The sequence below is a fragment of the Rhinopithecus bieti genome, unplaced genomic scaffold (assembly GCF_001698545.2).
Source record: "Rhinopithecus bieti isolate Rb0 unplaced genomic scaffold, ASM169854v2 scaffold_7967, whole genome shotgun sequence".
In the NCBI taxonomy this organism is placed as follows: Eukaryota; Metazoa; Chordata; class Mammalia; order Primates; family Cercopithecidae; genus Rhinopithecus; species Rhinopithecus bieti.
Genome location: NW_016806112.1, coordinates 2,049,541 through 2,061,354, shown reverse-complemented (window position 1 = coordinate 2,061,354; position 11,814 = coordinate 2,049,541). Strand labels below are relative to the sequence as shown.

Here is an 11,814-nt window from a genome sequence, read left to right as displayed (position 1 = left end):
AAAAAAAAAAAAAAATTATTGGTAATCCCAGAAGGGCTAGAGGCCTTTCTTGTGGGGAAAAGGAAATAATTTCGATAACTTTCTTCTATTTCTAGCCAGTGATGGGGCTTTTCAGATTTCTTTCATATAGCCATTCAATCTTTTGCCTAGGAAATTATTTCTTTAACTGAGGTTTAAAATGTATTCACTAGCTGGGCATGGTGGCTCATAATCTCAGCACTTTGGAAGACCAAGGTGGGAGAATCGCTTACCGCAAGGAGCTCAAGACCAGCCTGGACAACAAGGAAGACCCTATCTCTACACAAAATTTAAAAATTAGCCAGGTGTGGTGGCATGTTTCTGTAGTCCTGGTACTCAGGAGGCTGAGGCAGGAGGATCTCTTGAGCCCAGGAGTTTGAGGCTGCAGTGAGCTATGATTGTACCACTGCACTCCCTGCACTCCAGCCTGGGTGACAGAATGAAAACCTGTCTCTTAAAAAAAAAAAAAGCATTTGCTTAAAACAGTATATAATGTTCTTTTTAAAGATCTCTTATTCTCTTCTTCAACAAACACTCATGGACCTAAGGAGTAGACACTGCGACAGGTGCTAGAGATACAACAGTAAACAAAACAGAAAAAAACTCTGGAGCTGACATTTATGTATGTATATTTTTATTTTTATTTTTTGAGATAATGTCTCGCTCTGTCACCCAGACTGGAGGGCAGTGGAGATCTCAGCTCACTGCAACCTCCACCTCCCAGGTTCAAGCAACTCTCCCTGCCTCAGCCTCCCTACTAGCTGGGATTACAGGTATGTGCCACCACACCCGGCTAATTATTGTATTTTTAGTAGAGATGGGGTTTCACCATGTTGGTCAGGCTGGTCTTGAACTCCTGACCTCAGGCAATCTACCTGCCTCAGCATCCCAAAGTGCTGGGATTACAGGTGTGAGCCACCATGCCTGGCCTGGAGCTCACAGTTGGACAGGGGATGGAGAAATGGTAGCTTGTGACCCACAGTAAACTAACCAACTAAATAAGTTATATAATATAGAAGGTGACAAGTGCTACATATGGAAGCATAGCACATAGTTAACAGCACAGGTTTCACAGTCCATTGTCTTACATTCCAACTTGGCCACCCACTATCTGTGTGGTCTTGGGTAAATTTAACCTTTATCTGTGCTTTGGTTTTCTTATCAGTAAAATGAGAACAATAAAAGCAACACACTGTGTTGTGCAGAAATTAAATATATACACAAAAAAGTGCTTAGAATAGTGCACACTACTAGTCACTATGGATAAATTAACTGTTATGATTATTAAAAAAAATAAAGTAAGAAAGGTGGATAAGGAGTACTGGGGAGGCATCTAATTTTAAGTAGGACAATTAGGGAAGACCTTATAAAAGGCGTTATTTGCTCAGACACCTAAAGAATAATGTAGGTATCTTTGGAAGAGGATTCAAGGCAGAGGGAAAAGAATGTACAGATCTAGAGCAGATGACTGCCTGATATGTTTCAAGAAGAGCAAGGGGGTCAGTGTGGCTGAGAACTCAGCAATCAGGGGCCCGGGAAGAGAGAAGATCAGAGATGTTTTTGGAAGGCTGGGGAGGGAAGGGTATGTGTGAGCAGAAAAAATAAAGCCTTTCTTGTGAGTGAGATGACAGGCCATTGGTGATTTTGAGTAGAAAGGTGGCATATCTGTCTCATAGGCACACTTATAAGAGAGCGAGGAAGGAGGAAGGCTCATTAGAAGGCTAATGCAATAATTCAGGTGAATGATGATGGTGGTATAAGCCAGGATGAGGCAGAGGAGGTAATAGGATCTTGGATATACATATTAGAGTCAACAGGATTTCCTGAAATCGATGTTGGATGTCAGAGGAGAAGGAGTCAAGTATGAAATCAAGGATTCTGGCTGGGGCAACTACAATAGTATAGTAGCCATGAACTAAAATGGGGAAAGCTATATATGGAGAAGCCTAGGAATTCCGTCTTGGGCATGTTCAGTTTGCCAACTCTACCAACTAAATTACAACTAAAGATGTAGAGTAGGTAGATAATATTCAAATTGAGTTTGAGAGAGAGGTCTGGCCTGGAAGTTGTCAATGCAGAAACAGCAAAGCCATAAAATCAGCTAAGAACATCAAGAAGTCAGCTGTAGATAGAAAAGAACAAGGACTGAACTCTAGGACGCTTCACTAATTAAGGGCAGAGAGATACAGAAAAACCTGTAGAGGAGACTGAGAGGACACACAGATTCCAGAACTCTTGCCCTGAATCAATCTAGCAACTTGAATTTGGGTTTTAAAGATCTCATCTGGAAAAGGGGACAAATGTCACAGCTCAGCATCTGTCCAAGTTGGGAATCTAACAGAAAACTCGCCCTGCATTAAACTGGAATCCTAAAGGCTACAGCCTTTAAATTGGAATCGTAAAAGGTTACACCCTTTAACGTGGAATCCTAAAGGGCTATACTGTCAGTATAAGGATTAACGAAAACTAAACTCGACACTTCCTCTCCCCTCCATGATCACTCCACATGGGACTGCAAAAAATTTTTTCTTGATGCTGAGCAGAAAACAAAAGAAAACAAAAATTAGTTCTTGAGGGCTGTCAGTGTAAGCCAGCCCTCATGCATAGCTGCAGCCCAAATTTCTATCATCTAGGTAATCCCAAACTATTAGTGCCTCCGGGTGTCTGGCATAAACCAATGCAGACCCTCTCAGCATAAACGTATCCTCATCCTAGGGCTCTATGAACTTCATACAAGTAATTTTTAAGGATAATAAGAAACATAGTCAAAAATAATCAAGCATACAGGGGTACAAAAACAGCAAAGGGTGTCTCAAATAGCAAAATTGGATTTCACATAGAAAATCCGATTTCAGCTGGGTGCGGCGGCTCATGCCCGTAATCCCAGAACTTTGGGAGGCAGAGGCGGGTGGATCACCTGAGGTTGGGAGTTTGAGGCCACCCTGACCAACTTGGAGAAACCCTGTCTCTAGTAAAAATACAAAATTAGCCAGGCGTGGTGACACATGCCTGTAATCCTAGCTACTTGGGAGGCTGAGGCAGGAGAATTGCTTGAACCTGGGAGGCGGAGGTTGTAGTGAGCCGAGATCACGCCACTGTACTCCAGCCTGGGCAACAAGAGTGAAACTCTGTCTCAATTAAAAAAAAAAAAAAAGAAGAAGAAGAAATTCTGATTTCATGTATGATTATAGAAAATATAATACAGATAACAAATAGTAAGTATGCTTATTAAGTTTGAAGAAATAAGAAATACACTTGAAAATAAGAAACTATAAAAAGGGCAATGGAGCGGCTGGGCGCGGTGGCTCATGCCTGTAATCCCAGTACTTTGGGAGGCCACGGCAGGCGGATCACAAGGTCAGGAGATAGAGACCATCCTGGCTAACATGGTGAAACCCTGTCTCTACCAAAAACACCAAACATTAGCCAGGCTTGGTGGCCCCCACCTATAGTCCTAGTTACCCAGGAGGCTGAGGCAGGAGACTCGCTTGAACCTGGGAGGTGGAAGTTGCAGTGAGCCGAGATAGTGCCACTGCACTCCAGCCTAGGCATCAGATCGAGACTCCGTCTCAAAAAATAAAATAAAATAAAATAAAAAACAGTAATGGAATACTTAAAAAAGAATGACATATAATTTCTAGACATGAAAAATACCATAATCAACAAAAAAACTCAATAGATGGGTTTGAGAGCAAGTTACACACAGCTGAAGACAGAATTTTGAACTAAGAGCCAGATCAGAAGCAACTATACAAAGCTCAACCAAAGAAACAAAATGGGCCAGGCGCGGTGGCTCAAGCCTGTAATCCCAGCACTTTGGGAGGCCGAGATGGGCGGATCACGAGGTCAGGAGATCGAGACCATCCTGGCTAACACGGTGAAACCCCCTTTCTCTACTAAAAAAAATACAAAAAAACTAGCCGGGCGATGTGGCGGGCGCCTGTAGTCCCAGTTACTTGGGGAGGCTGAGGCAGGAGAATGGCGTAAACCCGGGAGGCGGAGCTTGCAGTGAGCCGAGATCGCGCCACTGTACTCCAGCCTGGGCAACAGAACGAGACTCCGTCTCAAAAAATAAATAAATAAATAAAAGAAACAAAATGATGGAAAATACAGACAGAAGAGAGGTTAAGAAATGTAGAAGACACAGTGTGAATGTCTAATACACATATTTAGTCGGAGCTCCAGAAGGTGAGGAGAGAGAGGCTTAGATACCATCAATATGTGAAGAGAAAATGAGAATTTCCCAGCAGTAACAAAAAACTCCAACCTACCACCTCAAGAAGTCCAACAAATTCCAATAGATGAAGCCAAACCTAGATATATCACCATATAACTGCGGGATACCAAAAACAAAAAGAAGGTCTTTCAAAGCAGCAAGAGAGAAATGGAATGAGAGTGAGGCTGACTGGCAGAAGAACTCTTACATAACTGAATCCTGTTGTGAATGTCTTAAGAAACTGATTGCTATAGACATCAGTCAAATACTTTAGGATGAGGCTGTTTAGATAAATACTCCTGTTTTGACAAATCTGTAAGTCATTTTCACGGGCAGGGATCCAGTTAGCTCTGCCATAAATACTTAAATGTGCAAAAGGATTTTCTTCTTCCAGGGGAAAAAAGAAAAAGAAGTATTGCCCAAAAGGACTGAGGGTTTTTTTTTTTGAGATGGAGTCTCACTCTGTCATCTAGGCTGGAGTGCAGTGGTGCAATCTTGGCTCACTGACTCCCAAGTTCAAGCGATTCTCCTGCCTCAGTCTCCTGAGTAATTGGGATTACAGGCATGTGCCACCACGCCCAGCTAATTTTTGTATTTTTAGTAGAGATGGGGTTTCACCATATTGGTCAGGCTGGTCTCGAACTCCTGACCTTGTGATCCACCCGCCTCGGCCTCCCAGAGTGCTGGGATTACATGTGTGAGCCACTGTGCCTGGACGGCTTTTTTTTTTTTTAATTTTAAACTCCTACTAAGTACTACATTACCACAGATAAGGCCAATCAACTTGCTTAGTTTACCCCTACTGGCAAGCTAAGACCCAAAATATGGGCCATACTTGTTACACAAATCTTGGTATTTCAATCACAATATTCCTCTAACATGAGGCTCAGACAAGCCTGAAAAGCTACACTTTTCCTGTGTGGGAAAGAGCATGGGCACTGGAATGAGAAAGACTGGTGTTGGAAATATTAGACAAGATCCTGAACCTCAGAGGCAAAGTTTCCTCGAGTACAAAATAAGGACAGTTGCACCCTCATTTCATCATTTACATGCACTGATTCAGACTCTTTTGGCCAGGTGTGGTGGCTCACACCTGTAATCCCAGCACTTTGGGAGGCCAAGGTGAGTGGATCACTTGAGGTAGGGAATTTGAGATCAGCCTGGCCAACACAGTGAAACCCTGTCTCTACTAAAAAATACAAAAATTAGCCAGGCATGGTGGCACACGCCTGTAGTCCCAGCTACTTGGGAGGTTAAAGCAGGAGAACCACTTGAACCCGGGAGACAGAGGTTGCAGTGAGCCGAGATCATGCCACTGTACTCCAGCCTGGGTAACAGAGCAAGACTCCGTCTAAAAAAAAAAAAAAAAAGACTCTTAGGTGTGAGGCACTGGGTAAGGATACATGTTTCTATAAACACACACACACACACACACACACACACACACACACGCTTCAGGGAAAACATGGCATCATGCTGGTCACTAGACCTTCATATTCCAGGCGGAACAGTGGCATCTTCTCTGATATATATGACCAGGCCATGAGGGTAGACCTAAAGATACTGGCATTAGGGATTACCCAACTATAAGGTTCAGCTCAGTTGGAACCAGTCCCAGAGTTCAGTTGGAACCACCACTCAGAGCTTCTGATCAGTTTGCTAGGCTCTAAACTTAAATATGAGCAAACAAGCGGGGATTATGATACTCTCGGGAAAGTCTCTAATGAGAAAGACAGAGGCAAAAACAAGCAGAAACAAATGAACAAAGAGGGAGCAGATATGAGGCAGGGAGAAATTTTAAATGATCACTGATATTCTCAAAGGAAAGTGAGATATTTCAACCATGATAAAAAAAAAAGAACCCAAGATAATTATATATATATGTGCATATGTGTTACATAAACACACATGCATCTATTTCTATATATATGAAAAGAAAATACAGAGACAAATGAAAAATCTCAATAAAAGGTTTAGAAGATAAAGATGAGGGGATTTCCTAAAGAAAAAATGTATTAAGGAGCAAAGGACAGACAAAAAATGAGAGACAACTAAATCAGAATGTCCAATAACGAAAGAAGTTCTTAAAAGACAGAACAGGAAAAAAAAAAAAAAAAAAAACGCAGAGAGAAAATCAATGGACTAATTCTAGAAAATGAGCAGTTTCCAGACTGAAATAATTCACCAAGTACATGTCAAGCACCGTAGTTAAACGTAAACCCAGACCAGCCAGGCACAGTGGCTCACGCCTGTAATCCCAGAACTTTGGGAGGCTGAGGTGGGTGAATCACGAGGTCAGGAGTTCAACACCAGCCTGGCCAAAATGGTGAAATCCCATCTCTACTAAAAAACACAAAATTAGCCAGGTGTGGTAGCGCATGTCTTTAATCCCAGCTGCTCGGGAGGCTGAGGCAGGAGAATTGCCTGAACTTGGGAGGTGGAGGTTGCAGAGAGTCAAGATCCTGCCACTGCACTTCAGCCTGGGTAACAAGAGCGAAACTCCGTCTTAAAAAAAAAAAAAGTAAACTCGAACCAGGACACAATATTGAGAAACTGAAAAATCACTAAGGAGAAAGAGAAGATTCTATATGTTTCCAGACACTGAAAACGTGTTGCGTAAAAAAAGAAAACAGAATTAGAATGCTTCATGCTTCTTACGAAATACTGGGCTGGGCGCCATGGCTCAGGCTGAGCGTGGTGGCTCACACCTGTAATCCTAGCACTTTGGGAGACCCAGGCGGGCATTCAAGACCAGCCTGGCCAACATGGTGAAACCCCATCTCTACTAAAAATACAAAAAATTAGCCGGGTGTGGTGGTGTGCACCTGTAATCCTAGCTACTCAGGAGGTTGAGAGAGGAGAATCACTTGAACCTGGGAGGCAGAGGCTGCAGTGAGCCAAGATCACATCACTGCACTCTAGCCTGGGTGACAGAGTGAGACTGCATCTCCAAAAAAAAAAAAAAGGCCAGGCACGATGGCTCATACCTGTAATTCCAGCACTTTGGGAGGCCAAGGTGGGTCAATCATCTGAATTCGAGACCAGCCTGACGAACATGGGGATACCCCGTTTCTACTCAAAATGCAAAATTAGCCAGGTATGGTGGTGTGCACCTGTAACCCGAGCTACTCAGGAGGCTAAGGCAGGAGAACGGCCTGAACTTGGGGAGCAGAGGTTGCAGTGAGCCAAGATGGCGCCGTTGCACTCCAGCCTGGGCAACAAGAGTGAAACTCCATCTCAAAAAAAAGAAAAACAAGAAATACTGGAAGCTAGGCTGGGAGCGGTGGTTCACGCCTGTAATTCTAGCACTCTGGGAGGCCAAGGCAGGTGGATCACCTGAGGTCAGGAGTTCAAGACCAGCCTGAGCAACATAGTGAAACCCCGTTTCTACTGAAAACACAAAACTCAGCCAGGTGTGGTGGCACGTGCTTCTAATCCCAGCTACTTGAGAGGCTGAGGCAGGAGAATCGCTTGAACCCGGGAGGCAGAGGTTGCAGTGAGCTGAATCACGCCATTGCACTCCAGCCTGGGCGACAGAGTGAGCCTCCCACTAAAACAAAACAAAACAAAACAAATGATCTATCAAAATTATCTATGGTATGGATAAAATGATGGAAAGGGTAGAAATGTGAGTTGGAGACAGAAAGAGGAAAGAGAGCTAAATTTCTCTTTCATAGTGGGAAATCAGTATGTAACATCTAAAACTGAAGAATCAAGAATTATCAATGCCAGTATATTATTTAGAAAAAGAGTGGTTAGGGGAGAGAAGGAAGGAAAAAGAAAAATGGTGGTTAAATAACAAAATAGCCAAAAACTATTCAAAGAGTGGCCTCTTGGAAGAGGCAAATAGGGGTTGCAACAAGAAGTGGGAGACTGCTTTTTTAGTAGCAAATCTGGAGGGATTTTTGAGTGAGTAGTTCTCACCATGGCAGCACAACAGAGCTAGTCTTAATAAATACTGTAGCTGAAACCCACCCCACGTGAAGTGATCAGAATCACAGGAGGTGGGTGGGGGCCAGCTACAAGTGGTTCAAAAAGGGCTCTGAAGGTTTCTGATGCACAGAAATAGTTGAGAAATACAACTTTAAACTATATGCATGAGTTACTTCATAAACAATAACAAGTGGCCAGGCGCAGTGGCTCACGCCTGTAATCCCAGAACTTTGGGAGGCCGATGAGGGCAGATCACCTGAGGTCAGGAGTTCGAGACAACCCTGACCAACATGGGGAAATCCCATCTCTACTAAAAATACAAAATTAACCAGGCATGGTGGCACGTGCCTGTAATCCCAGCTACTCGGGACGCTGAGGCAGGAGAATCACCTGAACCCAGGAAGCGGAGGTTGCAGTGAGCCGAGATTCTAGCCTGGGTGACAGAGCGAAACTCCGTGTCAAAAAAAAAAAAAAAAAAAAAAAAAATTAACGTGTAGTATTTAAATGAAGAAATGTACATGAAAACATCCATACCTATATAAAACATATATAGCAAAGTAAATACTCCAAAAATGATACATCAGTTACCCAGTTCTCTTTTTTCACTAAAAACTTGCAAGCTGGCACAGTGGCTCATGCCCATAATCCCAGCACTTTGGGAGGCTGAGGTGGGTATATCACAAGGTCAGGAGTTCAAGACCAGCCTGACCAACATAGTGAAACCCTGTCTCTACTAAAAATACAAAAATTAGCAGGGTATGCTGCTGCGTGCCTGCAGTCCCAGCTACTTGGGAGGCTGAGGCAGGAGAATCGCTTGAACCCAGGAGGCAGAGGTTTCAGTGAGCCAAGATTGCGCCACTGCACTCCAGCCTAGGCGACAGAGCAAGACTCTGTCTCAAAACAAACAAACAAACAAACAAACAAACACACAAAAAACTTGCAAAGTGGTAGCTTAAGACTTTACAATGCTTAATTTCATTTCATCTAATTAATTAACTTCTTAGAGATATGGTGTTGCTCTCTCACTCAGGCTGGAGTGCAGTGGTGCAATCACAGCTCACTGCATCCTCGAACTCCTGGGCTCAAGAGATCCTCCCACCTCAGCTTCCTGAAGTAGCTAGGACTACAGGCTCACAAAAACATGCCTGGCTAATTTTTAAATTTTAAAAATAGATTCAGGGTCTTGTTATCTTGCCCAATTTTGTCTCAAATTGCTGGTTCAAGGGATCCTCTTGCCTTGGCCTCCCAAAGTGCTGGGATTACAGGTGTGAGCCACAGCGCCCAGCCTACAAATGCTTTTGTGGGAAAAATAAATATGAGACACCTTCATATGCTACTAAAGAGAACTACATGCTTAAATTAAATGTAGTAAGTAATATTAATTTCTAAAAAGACTAAAATTGGTCTGTGCCATGGTCTGATTTGCCTACTGCATATGGGGTTCTTTTTTTTTTTTTGAGACAGAATCTCACTATGTCTAAAATACTGCAATGGCGTGATCTCGGCTCACTGAAACCCCCATCTCCTGGGTTCAAGCGATTTTCCTGCCTCAGCCTCCCAAGTAGCTGGGACTACAGGCACGCGCCACCCCGTCCGGCTAATTTTTTAATTTCCAGTAGATACGGGATTTCACCGTGTTGGCCAGGCTGGTTTTGAACTCCTGACCCCAAGGGATCTGCCCGCCTCAGCCTTCCAAAGTGCTGGCGTTACAGGCGGAAGCCACGGTGCACCCAGCCTCCCTTTTCATTTCTGAAATTGGTATGTTCTGGACCATTTATTTCTTTAGAGGAGTGACACTGCCAGTGCCATCAAAAGCAAACAACAACAAAAAACTTGCTATTATTCCACAGCTGTCCTGTGCATCACAATATTAAAATCTAAAATTAAGCCATGATGCGTTAATTGAGTAAATACATTTCCAATTATACACAATGGTATCTTTAAAAGTCGGCATCCAACATTCATCCTAAATCTAAATAGTCCTCTGAAAATAGCAGGCACATACAATGAATGGTATTCCTGAGAAGTGGTATCCAATAATGCCCAATTAAATTGGGAGAAACTAATGGATTGCTAAAGTACTCTCAATGATGCTAGATCATGTTAAACAATACACTGAACCCAGTGCAAAAACACATTCTGTCACATCACCAAACTGCTGCAACAGATTCATTTTTATTGACAAAGACAGAGTACTTCTTTTGAATTCTGTGAAGACACAAAATGCCTGGACCCCTCCGACTTTATAAGTTTAATTAGGGTAGCCAATAAATCTTTTCATTCAGCAGCCTCCCACATTCTTCCATTTCCCACAAAAACAAAACACATATACAATTTAAGAAAGTACACTGCTGGCCAGGCACGGTGGAACATACCTGTAATCCCAACACTTTGGGAGACTGAGGCGGGTGGATCACCTGAGGTCAGGAGTTCGAGACCAGCCTGACCAACATGGAGAAACCCTGTCTCTACTGAAAATACAAAAAATTAGCCAGGCATAGTGGTGCAAGCCTGTAATCCCAATTACTTGGAAGGCTGAGGCAGAAGAATCGCTTGAACCTGGGAGACGGAGATTACAGTGAGCCAAGATCACTCCATTGTACTCCAGCCTGGGAAACAAGAGCGAAACTGTCGAGGGGAGGGGAGGGAAGGCTGCTAACTTTCCTAAAAATCAAAAGTTGTAATACTAAACAAAATTAGTAGGAGGAAAACTGCTGCTGAAAAATGTAGGGTACATTGGAAGCTCTTGGAATAAAGAGTTTAAGTAAAACTAAACATGAAAACTAAATGGAAAACGTATACTTAGGGTCAGCTCTCTTGGCTACCAGACATTTCCATTAGTCTCCTGATAGAAATGTATCAGGAGTTTGCTTCTTTATTTATTTATTTTTGTTTTTTTGAGATGGAGTCTTGCTGTTGACCAGGCTGAAGTGCAGTGGCACAATCTTGGCTCACTGCAAGCTCTGCTTCCCGGGTTCATGCCATTCTCCTGCCTCAGCCCCCCGCGTAGCTGGGACTACAGGCGCCCACCACCACGCCCGGCTAATTTTTTGTATTTTTAGTAGAGACGGGGTTTCACCGTGTTAGCCAGGATGGTCTCGATCTCCTGACCTCATGATCCGCCCACCTCGGTCTCCCAAAGTGCTGGGATTACAGGCGTGAGCCACCGCGCCCGACCAGGAGTTTGCTTCTCCCTCTAACTGCAGTATGAACACCCACAGCAGAAACAGTTTGAGGTGGCAGATCTGTGCACCCAGAATATTTTTGAATACATTTTTCACTAATGAAACATTTTGACCAGATACAAAGGACCTAAAGACTGTGTTTTCCTTTTCCTGTAAATTACTATAGTTTGAATTACAATATCCACCTTTAATGTGTTTCACTGCTGGTTTTTTTTTTTTTTTGAGACAGAGTTTTGTTCTTGTTGCCTAGGCTGGAGAGCAATGGTACGATTTCGGCTCACCACAACCTCCGCCTCCCAGGTTCAAGTGAGTCTCCTGCCTCAGCCTCCCAAGTAGCTGGGATTATAGGCATGAACCACCATGCCTGGCTAATTTTATATTTTTAGTAGAGATGGGGGGTTTCTCCATGTTGGTCAGGCTGGTCTCAAACTCCGATCTCAGGTGATCTGCCTGCCTTGGCCT

At 43.4% G+C, this 11,814-nt stretch overlaps 1 protein-coding gene across 1 annotated transcript in view; it reads right to left on the bottom strand.

The window, feature by feature from the left end:
* SCAI (suppressor of cancer cell invasion) overlaps window positions 1-11,814 on the bottom strand; it is a 200,440-nt gene that overhangs the window by 29,510 nt on the left and 159,116 nt on the right.